This window comes from Mesoplodon densirostris, chromosome 11 (assembly GCF_025265405.1).
Source record: "Mesoplodon densirostris isolate mMesDen1 chromosome 11, mMesDen1 primary haplotype, whole genome shotgun sequence".
Classification (NCBI taxonomy): domain Eukaryota; kingdom Metazoa; phylum Chordata; class Mammalia; order Artiodactyla; family Ziphiidae; genus Mesoplodon; species Mesoplodon densirostris.
This window is the reverse complement of record NC_082671.1, coordinates 79,778,838-79,791,200: the sequence shown is the minus strand read 5'-3', so window position 1 is coordinate 79,791,200 and position 12,363 is coordinate 79,778,838. Positions and strand designations below refer to the sequence as shown.

Sequence of the window (12,363 nt, the reverse complement as noted above, 5' to 3'; positions counted from 1 at the left end):
TTTTGCTGTACGCGGGCCTCTCACTGCTGTGGCCTCTCCCGTTGCGGAGCACAGGCTCCGGACACACAGGCTCCGTGGCCATGGCTCGCGGGCCCAGCCGCTCCGCGGCATGTGGGATCCTCCGGGATCGGGGCACGAACCCGTGTCCCCTGCATCGGCAGGCGGACTCTCAACCACTGCGCCACCATGGAAGCCCTGAAATCAGTTGATTTCTAAACCTACCCAATAGAGTATCTCACCTTGTTTATAGATGTTCACTTAACAAATACTGCAGAGCAAAATGAGGTCAAGCCTCAGGCTCTGCAGATGTGGAAGACAGCCTGGAGGGGTAAAGAATCACAGGGACCTGATGAAGTTCTTAAGCACACAATCTCAAAGGATTTTAGAAAGATTTGGGGCCTCAGAGTACTCAGAGATACTGAGAATTTAATAAAGTATGCATTTTCTTATTTAGGTAGAGACTTTGATTTGGCCCATTAAATGGCTAAGCTGACAAGGTTCCAGTTGGCAAATAGCATAAATATTCCCGAAAGTAACCATATTCTCATCAAACTGGCTGGTTCTCTTAATTGGGAATACATTTAGTTAATGATTTTAGATTATATTAAGCATTTGCCATCCTTTTAAGTGATTGTTTCTGCTATAACATGGAATCATGTTACTATGAAATTTGAACTAATTCACATGCAATAAGATATGAATCACAAGCTGATGAACTGTGGTTAATGATATCTGTTATAACTTGAAATGTTTCTTTTTTGTGTTTCTGTTAAAATATTATTAAAATATTATGCTTTAATGACATCAACAATTAACTCCTTTTCTTCTTTATGTTTGAACTTTAGAACTACAGGAAGTGGGTCTGTTTCTTAGAATGTAAATATATCTAGTTAACTTTTCAAAATTTGGAGATTCCCTAGAACTATTTTCCAAACAAATAGTGATGCCATAATGAGTACAGTTAACAGTGGAACTATAGGAGCATAACATTCTTTAATAATTTAGCATTTAAAAATTTGGTTCTGAATATTTATCAAAGCTATTAATGGGGCAATCAATAAATACTCTGTGTAGAGTCCTGTGCTTAAGGAGTGAACCAATGGTTGAAGAAATGAAATAAATCTGAGTGTTAAATGCCTACTAAGTATCAGGGACAGTCAGTCCCAAACAAGGAAATAATCATTTCCAGATGGAGATGGTCAAAGGATTCACGGAGGATATGAGATTTGTCTTGGCTTTTGAAGGGTATACAAATTTGGGGCAAAGTTAAGCAGGTTGTTTCAGATGTGAGGAATCGAGGCATCAGAGACTTGAAAATACACGGTTTATACAGGGAGAATTAATATAGAAGAATTAGAGCTTGAAAGGTAGGATGAAACCAGAGTTTGGAAGTCTAGCCAAGGACTCTTGAGTTTTATCTGATAGTTATAAGGAGTGATTCTAAATTTTTGAAATGGGGAATGAAATCGTGAAGTAATGTTTTAGGAAGATAATACTGGTAGTAATAGGTAGAATAGATGGAAAAGGGAGTGGCTGAAGGTAGGACAATTGATTAGAAAAGTTTTTCACTGGCCTAAGGAAATATGATAATGTCTAGTGTACAGTAGCGGAAAGGAAAATGTAAAAGAAAAACATCATTAGGAAGAGAAAGAAGAATCAATGTAACTGTGAGATTATTCGATGTGGGAAGAAAGGGACAACATAAGATGTCATCTTTTGGTTTAGTGTGTGATTTGAGACCTGGGTATCAGGGAGAATGGTTGCAAAACATTATCATAAATGAGAAATGGGAAAATCGCTTAGGTTGGGGTTGGGGGAGAAAAATAGGTTTCGTTTTAGGTTAATTGCTCTTGAGGTGATGACATGTTCTTTAGTAAGCAGGTGAAAATGCAGGGCTCAGTTTTGTGAGAGATAGACAGACAAAGTTCAGGACTAGTAATAAAGATTTTGATATCATCTGTATGTAAGTAATAGTTGAAGTTGGGGAGATATACTTTAGAGTAGGATCAGCACAAGTAGTGCAAGAGTTGAGGAATTATCTCCCAGAGCCCTGTTATTGTGAGTAGGTTTATGTTTAGAGCCTATTATTTGACATTGGATTGATATGTTATGCTGTGAAATCAAACTCAGCAGAGTGTATTATTTTTGACGTATATAACATGTTCAGGAGATAACTTTATCAATTTGTGTCCTGGTCAAATAGGGTTAAAAATTCACCCCAATAAAAATATTTTTATAAATTCAGCCCCTGGGTTCTCCATGTTTCTGCCTCTGATAAGTTTTCTGAACTTGGTCAAGTCATATAGCTAGTTTGGGGCTTAAATAACTCATTTGTAAAATGAGGGTGTTGGCTAGAATCATTAGGTGATCTCTAAGGTCCTTCCAGTTCCTTGATCCCAGTGTCAATTTCTAGGGTATTTCTCTAATTTAGCTGATTGACTTGAGTCTTACCAGCAGGGAGCAGACTGCTCCATAGTTTCTTGAGGACATAGCTATCTCTTTGGAGGACTGATGGTCTAGGGGGAGTTCTGAGTAGCGTTCCTAAACCCACATTATCTTGGAAAGTGCTTTATATTTACAATCCTTTTAGTGGACTTTTTCAATCTACAATAGCTGGGTATCAAGAAAAAAATCTTTGAGTTAATGAAAGTTGTTTGTGACGAATTAGTTATAGTTCTACATGGCATGTTCTCTTCTCTACTCAAGGCTTCTCTACCAAGAGAAGCTTGAAAGTAGATTCATTGTTGAGTCCTTCTAGACCTTTAATTTCAAGAACTTGGTGTAGACTAATGAGTGTATTTTTTTTTCTTGATGTACAGTTGACCCTTGAACAACACAAGTTTGTACTGCATGGCTCCACTTACACACAGATTTTTTTCAATAAATATACTGAAAAATTTTTGGAAATTTGCAAGAATTTGAAAAACTCTCAGATAAACCACACAGACTAGAAATATTTTTAAAAATAAGAAAAAAGTTATGTATGTCATGAACGCATAAATACATATAGATACTAGTCTATCATTACATAGGCATAAGGTGAGTGATATTTAATATAAAATTAATAAAGTGTTAGTTTTTTTACTGTTTTATAACTTTGCTTTCAAAGAATTATATTACTGTACAGTATGCCTCTCTCTCTCTTGTAACTGGAGAAACTGCATATCAGCCTATTATAACAGGTAAGTGCTTTTAAAAAAATATAACAATGTTTCCAAAACTGTATTATGAATATAAGTGTAATACTGTATGCCATAAAAATTTTATAATGATTCATTCATTAGCATAGAGGCTAGGCTACTGTGAAGCAATCTTATCGATTATACTAGGCTAACATAAAGCAATCATATTGCTGCTTCATTATCAATTCATGAATTCAGTTATACCTGTAAGTAAATATGAATTTATTTATCATAATATATTTTTATTTTTGATACCTAGTGTTAGTAATACTTATAATATCTACAATGTTTTGTATTATATAAGACAGTATTGATGTATGTACACAGATGAAATAAACTTATAGTATCAATAAATACAGTATAGTGCTGTAAATGTATTTTCTCTTCCTTATGATTTCTTAATAACATTTTCTTTTCGCTAGCTTACTTTATTGTAAGAATACAATATATAATACATATAACATAGAAAATATATGTTCATCAACTATTTATGTCATTGATAAGGTTTCTGGTGAACAGTAGGCTATTAGTAGTTTAGTTTTGGGGGAATCAAAAGTTATACATGAATTTTCAACTGCATGGGGGGTCAGCATCCTTAACCCCTGCATTGTTCAAGGGTCCACTGTACAATCAATTTGTAGAAGGTTTGAGATGTACAATTTAACAAATTTTAAGTTTCCACCAGGTATGAAGCATTGTGGAAAGGAAGAAGAAAGGGTAAATAAATGTACCAAGATGAATAAGGTACAATTTCTGTCTTCAAGGAAGTATATTGTTTAATAGGAGAGCCTAGAATATAAACAAATACTCCACGTGAGTAGTACAGCAGAAGGAAGTGCTGAGTGTAGGATGAGTAAGATTCCAGACTTGTGCTGCAAATTGGAATAACTGTTTTTTGTATGTGCTATTCCTAAATTCTGCCTGAGCAGGTGGATGTTAGTCAGTATCACTCAGGTCTTGGGTCTTAAGTAATTGATCGGCTTATTTTGAGCAAAGGTCTATGAAGGGTTTTAGTCTACCTCATTAACCAACTTAGATCACAGCATATTGTTCATGTAAGACATGCAAAAGGACTAACTCACTGAAAATGGTTGACTAGTTATAAATAGACACTAAATTTTTGGCAAGATGGAGATGAAAGCTTCTGTGAAATTATACAGTTGTGGCAAGATATTGTCAACTGTTGCACTAGTATTCAGATCATTGGACAAATCACATCAACATTGTCAGTATGCTACTTAGTAGACAGGCATGTTGGCATAAACAAGTTATCAAGCTGCAGACTAAACTGAAGACCTATAAAGGAACGATGCTTTATAGAACATTCTATGGGTACTACATTTATTATGTACATCATATCCAACTTCTGGATGAGTGTCATCTTTAGATTTTCTGTGTTGAATTTAACATAAAGGTGACAAAGTTAGATTTATAAATAAATGTATGGAATTTATGTCATTCAGAGTGCTTGCTAAAATATTCTTGTTCTATAATGTTACTCATCTGAAAGATAACTGTTTTCTGGTGGTAAAAAGATGTTCTTTCCTGTTTGGTACTTGTACATTTTCTTTTCAATTTAACACATCAAATGACAGAAATTAGAATATTGAGGATAAATACTCATAGGTGCTTTGACTAAACTTCCAGACTTAAAGAGTATCAGAAAGCTAGTAAGCCTGGAAAGTGATTTGTTGGGGGGCAGCTATAAACTTCAGCTCATTAGGAAAGCCTTTGAAAAGTTTGACTGTTTAATGGAGGGATAAATCTGTCTAAACTGTGATAAAAGTTCTGATCCTAGATTTGTGTCACTAGGTTTTGAGTAGGAACAATCCTACAAATAACTTGCAAGATGTGTGACCTGAATGAGGGCCTCAAAAAGTCTAAACCATCCCAAAGGTAATTCCATTGGCTCTAAGCCCCCAGACCCTGCCCCGGGTGACTCTTTGTATATTGTGTTTAAAGAGCCCTTGTTAAAATGAACTTTATTATCTGGCAGGAGTAACACCTTAATAATATTAGCTAATATTCAAGTGCTTAAATCTTAGTTAATACTTAGCATACCTTTATGAGGTTGATACTATTGTATTTAATCATTTTTAAGATGTATATTTTTTTTCACATTTTGACATTGAAATTGGGATGTATCTTAGAATCAGTGGTGTCTTACAAGCATAATTTAGAACATTCTTTTCTTTCCTCGTGGCTTGTAAAATCATGGTGAGACTGAAAATAGAAGGCATCATAGATTAGATGAAATGTGATATTAGCCACTATCCCCCTTTACCCAATCTTACCTAAAAGAAAACTGGGGGACTTCCCTGGTGGTCCAGTGGGGAAGACTCTGTGCTCCCAATGCAGGGGACCCAGGTTCGATCCCTGGTCAGGGAACTAGATTCCGCATGCAGGCCGCAACTAAGAAGCCTGCATGCCACAACTAATAAGTCCTCATGCTGCAACGAAGATCCCGCGTGCCGCAACTAAGACCTGGCGCAGCCTAAATAAATAAATATTTAAGAAAAGAAAGAAAACTGGGACATGAAGTTAAGCAAGCTGTTTAAGATCACAGAACTGATAAGTATTTGAGCCAGGATTCCACAGAGTTGTCTTAGCTCAATCCAGGACCAATGCTCATAACCACACCATACTGCCTTCTGGTAATCTAGCAAAATTTGTATATCTGAATTACCATCCTCACAGAGCTGCACACTTTGGAAAGTAGAGATGGGAAGAAAGGGGATTTGCAAGGACCACAGTGGACTGCTGGTACAGTAGAGTACCCTTGGCAGCCAGGATAATCATGAGGAAAATGGACCCTGAGAGGACAGAAAAGCTACAGGAATGTTGGGAAGCCCTGAAGGTGAAGGCCACCCACTTCACTATTTTGTCCAGGGCCAGACCTCTGTGTGCAAAAACTTCTAAATGGATACAGAAAGAAAATCCTTATGTAGCAGGGAAAGTTATTTATCTGTATCTCTCATCTGTATCTATATATTTATACCTATACCTATGTCTATATATATATATATTTGAAAGAGAGATTTGTATTGTGCTTTTTTAAAGGAAACATTAGATTATTAACAAACTTTCCTTATTCTACATTTAGATTTTATAATTTTGTGTTATTCTTTTTTTTACTTGCTTATTTTATTCTCACAGTGCTTAGCACAGTTCAATGTAACTGGAAGGTCAAGCATTTATTTAATAAATTTATTGAATAAATGAATAATAACTTTCTTGGTGCAGGTACTACACAGAATCTTGGAAGCCTGTTTGGGTTAGAAGAAAGATGCTTTAAGTGGGGGTGGGACACCTCTCAAAGAGTTTCATCAGCAGCAGAAATAACAAAGAGTACTGCAATTTCTATTCCTGCTTGTCAAGAAATGAGGAAGGCATTTAATTTAAGGCAGTCAGGATCTAGCACCGCTGCTCTGCCTCTGACAGTAAAGATGAGCCAAGGAAAAGACAAGCCAGAGAAAAGACTCCGTCATTACTCCCTGTCAGCCCCAGTGACCACTCACACAAACACAACACAGACCAACACGTACAAGTACACACACACATATATAAATTTTTGTATTTTCTTTTGCCTATGTGTCTAGTCAGCTCAAATGGGTTGACTCGTGTTTTGGCTCACATAACCAAACCAGACTCTTTGGCTCAGCTCTACCTGCAAACTTTCTGGCCTGCTTGGGTATAGTGGAGTGGTTTGAGTTTCTGAGAACAAATAATTAGGCTCTAGATGAAGGCCAGGGTTATACAAAACCCATTCGTTTCTGCCTCTGTGGGTTCTGTGACCCCGTGAAAAGGAAAAAGTTAGATTAGGACAGTGCTCAGCTACATGGGCTTCATGAGATATTTTTCCTTTTAGTGTTATCAGAACATGTGTTTAATTATTGTTGTTCTAGGCTTGATAAGCTTAGGGATTCGTATCTTTAAATTACATCTCCCTTAATCAACCACATACGACATCTTGGATTCAGAATTAGTGTTGGTGTGGACCTGATTGTTGACCTTGTCTTTTTAATTTAGTCTCATCCCTTGGGCTTCAAAGGTAAATGAAGTTTCAAACTAGGCATAAGAGCATCATCAACTCAAAGAGGCTGAGAATATATGTACTTATTTTATTAGATCTACTCCACCATTTTTCTACATCTTTTTATGGTTTTTTTTTTTTTCTCACTTTGTAGGTATTTTTTCTTTATCAGGGACAGAGCATCTAGAAATTCTTCTCTAAGCCCTCTTCCAAATCATGAATCACCTGACTATAATCACTACTAACATATACCCTCTCAAATAACTTTCAGTGAACTGCGTGCATGTCCATTTACCCAGAGGCAACTACTAATATTATTTTTATAGAAATTACAGACATTTAATTTCTTAAGAAAAGCACAGCCTTGTCTGTTAAGCTTGAGGTAGGTAGGGAAGAAGGTAGGAAGCACCTTACTCGTACTCAAGCTCAGAACTCATGTCTGGAGGAAACGAAACAGAAACCACCTTCCCAAATGGTGGAGCTTTTCATTTCCTAAGCGGGAGCGGGAAGGGAGTGGTGGTCAGCTCAGTGGGCCAACTTTCTTTTTCCGATCTCATTTATCAGATGGTATTTTGGGATTCAGGGATTATCAGTATCACCTATGAGTCATTAATAGAATTGAAAGTTATTTGTATCAGTGAGGTGGGAGAAGACAGATGATAATAGGAATAGTTGCTCATATTATATGAGACAGGGAGATGAGGTCAGAGGAGGGTAAGAATAGTCCAAGGAATAAATAAAAGTCAACTAGATAGTCATTATTCCACTCCCAAATAATTTTTTTTGTAATCATAATTCCTTAAATTGAAAATAAGGACAAAACTCTTGTGAGAAATTGGTTTAAAACCCACTACTTGGGTATTAGATAGACGAGCTGGAAAGGTGTGTTTTGTCTTTCATTTTTGTGTTTATCTTCACCCTTTGCCTTTTCAAGCCACAGGCAAAAGCTCCACCATCCTTAGAGATTCTGTTTACTTACTAATTTGAATCATATTCTTTTAATTTCAAAGATATCAATTCCTTTTCAATCTAACACATTCTGGAGGTTGGTACGGAAAGTAAAGAGAAAGAAGGTGAGAAAACATCAGATTAAAAGTGTTTGGAAGTGAACACTGGACATATTCCCCCATGATACAAGTGCAGTGTTATAACTGTTCAATGGTGATTTAGTAACTGCTGAATTTTTAATTTCCATGTGCTTCTTCCTTTTTTTTTTTCTTTGAAATGCCAGAGAATGTTGCTTGGGTCCTTCAACAACTGACTTGGTCTGATTCTCATGACACAATGTAGTAATCAGTCTGGGGTCTGTACTTCTCATTGGAACACTGAAAACTTACAGTTCAGCAAAGATTAGAAGGGTGATTCCATTGGAACTGCACTAACATTGGTCATTTGCCACATGAAGACAGCCAGATCTTTCACCAGAAAGAAACACATGATGGGTGTTGGGCCCCTGTTGATGGGGTCACTCTCTTAATTATGGAAAACTTCTGAAAATAGCTTGATTGCATGGCCTTTTGACTTCTGTACAGCTTGGATGACAGCCCTGTAGACCCTGAAGCTGATGGTGACAAAGAGGAGAGCCAGGATGATGTAAGAAGCCACAGTGATGATGCTGAAATCTCCAGGGTAAGTAGCACTATCAGTGTGGAGCAAGAACCGAGCTCAGCTTTCTTCACCTTGTGCCAGAAAATCAGCCGGTGTATTGCAAAGGAGGCTCCAGAGCAGATTCCCAGGCAACTCCCTCCCGTGTCCCCTCCCCCATCACTAGGTGTGGAAGGTTGGGCCCCAGAGGACAAAGAGGATTTAGATGGAATTGACTGGCTTCCAATGGCTCTACCATGGGCTTTTCCAAGGAGGGCAGGGGAGAAAGAGGGGAAATAAAATAATCACGCTGTTGGCTCTCCCAAGTCCCTTCACTCCTGGTTCATGCTTATACTCTGACTACTAGTAATGTTTTGATATATAGCCTTCCAGACTTTCTCTATTATTTTATATGCTAACTAGAACTTTTCTTATTTAATATTTCACTTAAAAATCCCTTATCCCTTTGCATTTTTCCCCACTGAAAGGGTTCCCTAATTGTTTTCTTTTGTCTCTCTGCCCCTGCCCTAATCCCATTCCCCTGAGGTAGATTCTAGTAATGTTTTGATATATAGCCTTCCAGACTTCCTCAATTATTTTATATGCTAACTGGAACCATGACTGTTTTCACTGGATGGAACCTTGGAGATCATCTTTCCATCTCTCCTTACCCACTCTCACTAAACCTCCCCCCCCACCTCCACCACTGCAGGCTTCCAGAAGATACATAAGCTAAATACCCCACCTGAAACACCACCTCAGCCAGCGATTGGCAGAACTTGGACTAGAACCCAGGTCTTTTCAGTCCTAGTTAAATGATCTTTCTGCTGCTTTCCACAACTTTATTTTTTAGCCTGTTTCATGACCTAAAGAAGCAGTTCTGTCAGATGGATTTAAGTGGTTTATGGCCAGATTTAGTTTACAAGGTGACCATTCATTTCCTGATGGAAAACAAGCAAACAGACAAACCAACAAATAACCTTCTAACCAAATAGAAGTGGCTATGGTTCGTCTCCTCTGTTCCTCCTTTGGCCTCAGTGACTGGCCTACAGGCTCAGCGCTCTGCTTTCCTGGAGCAGCTTTCTTGTACTAAGATCATCCTTAGGTCCATCTATCATACAGTCAGCTTTTGCTTCTTATTCTGTTTTCTTATTGGTCACTTGCTTTGGGCATAAGTATAGCTCTCCCTGCTTTCTCTTCAAGTGCTCCCAGAAAAACTGAACTTAAACCAGCCAGGCCATTCAAGTTGCTGATTTTCTGGGTATGTTCAAGGTGTTCCCCATAAAAACCAGGACTCTCCCCTGGTGTGGGACATCACGTTTTTTTTCCATACCTTCCATACCTGAAATTTATAGCTTGACCAGTAAATGCTGACCCACCTTAAACTGCTAGTCTTGACTTTTTCTTTAAATTTTTTAACAGACCCCTCTCCAAGCTTTCTAAGTTCAACTCGAGCACATGCATACATCTCCTTTTATAGATAGAAAATGCACACTTTCACAAAATAACACTAATAAAAACCTTGGGCTCTCACTCTACCTCCACCCTTCTTTCACCCCAATCACTCTCAGAACTTCTCAGTCACCTGGCCCACCTAGAAGTGCTAGGATCAATCTTCACACCAGGCCTAGATCTTTGGACTTTGTTCAAAGTCCATCATGTCTTCTGAGTTATAGTAAACATGCTTACTTTAACTGTAGTTCGCTCTCTGACACAGACAGAATTCATAGTGATCTTTGGATATGGAGATTCTTTTTTTTTTTTAACAAACTTGAGTTTTCAAGGAAGAACATGTCAGAGAGTGAATGCCAAAAAGACCCACTTTGCAAATATAATGTGCAGTTAATAGAATACAAGTGAGCTTTTCTGAGTTTGATGGTGGTGGTTGTTGCTTGGGGATCTCTTTCTTTCACCTAAGCCTCTGCCTGTTGTTGTTTCCCCTCACATGTGCTTGTGCGTGTGCCGTGGGGGACGTTAAACAAGCACCGTCTTGTTTCATGTGATTTTGCAGAATAATGCTCTCGTGTTTACCTTTCATATCCACTTTAAGGATGGAATCTGTTTTACAACTGGGACTGCTGCTATGACAAATTCTGTAGCATTGCCTTCAGTTCAGGCACATGCCTCTGAAACCTTAATCACTAACAGATGCTGCTCTGAATCAAGAATTCCCCTCTCTGGCTACTCAGCCTGAGCAATGAGCTGCCTAACTTGGATCCTACAGGCTTCTTGAGAAACTCCACAGGCTGCCTTACTAGCACACTGGTAACATGCAGAAGATTGATATTTTCCAGGCCCAAGCAGGACTTTGAAATAATACCTAGCAGTTGTAGAGAGCTATTTATTTTCCCCTCCTCCTACAAGTGTTTTCACATACATGATCTCATTTTATCCTTCAAATAGTCCTTGGAGTTAAGTAGGGAAAGCAGTATTTTCCCCTAGGAACCTGAGGTCCAGAGATGTTAAGTAACTTGCTCAAGGTCACACATTAGCCTTGACTCCTAGTCTGGTGTTCCTTCTACTAAAATGACACTAGTATTTACTTTGTCCTGTGTCAAAATAATTCTAAAGTCTTTTCAGGTGCTGCATGAAACCAAACTGTCATTCTTACAGCTTGGATTTAATTAAATTTGTAACAGCTTTAGCGTTTTGGGGTTTTTTTCCCCCTAGTCCTTAAATTATAAGGCAGTGATTTTGTGTGCCTAAAAATTATTTGGGGAGATTGTTCAGTAGATCCTGGTTCAGTAGATCAAATGTGCAGCCCCTCAAAGACAAAAAGACAAAGCAGTATTTGTCTGGAAAAAATGCCTTGGAGGGAGAAAGTGAAACCTCCAGGGTCTGAGTTTTCTGGAGAGGGAGAAGAGTAAGAATAGAGAGAACTTTATGGAAAGACGTGAAGTTAGGTGCTGCTTATGTTAAGGGCCAGCAGGGGAATCCCTAGTGGTGGGATTGCTAGAAAGGACTCTGGCGAAGAGGAGTGGTTGATAAGATGTTTGCTCTGTGGTGCAGGCTATGATCCTTCCTTGTGGTCCCTATATATTCAGCAAAACTTGTGTTTTATGTGAATGGAGCCTTTTCTATGAGAATTAATGAAGAGGATGAGTTTTACTTCTGAATTGACATAATGGGGAACTGAGCAGAAGAGATCTTAAGAAGTTTGGATTTCTACAGACTAGAATTGGAGGCTTAAACTCATTGCACCTAGCTACCTGTGGGATGGATAGGACCAGGTGACATCTGGGTGAATACATGATAGTTAGCATGAAGACATTATAGAAAATATTATTATTTTTGGAATACTCTCATGGCTTTAGAAGAACTAGGATGTGATTAGAGATGTCATAAGAATGGTGCACATCAAGAAAGTGAATGTGAACAAGGATGTTTGCAAACGGAATAGGTGAAAGATTAAGAACCTTGAGATGCAGTTCCAGCTTTGGCCCATGTTGCAGAATGATTTTAACTAAGTTCTAGTGCCTTTGTTCCCTGTCCTATGCAATATGTAATGGTAGTTCACACGGACTTTTAATGCTTCTAATCTAACAGCCAGGGCCAAAAAGGGGA

The 12,363-nt window shown here is 38.1% G+C and overlaps 1 pseudogene; it reads right to left on the bottom strand.

The window, feature by feature from the left end:
* Window positions 1–8,489: 8,489 nt before the first annotated feature.
* LOC132499579 (reticulon-3-like) lies at window positions 8,490–9,058 on the bottom strand (annotated as a pseudogene).
* Between the last annotated feature and the right edge of the window lie 3,305 nt (window positions 9,059–12,363).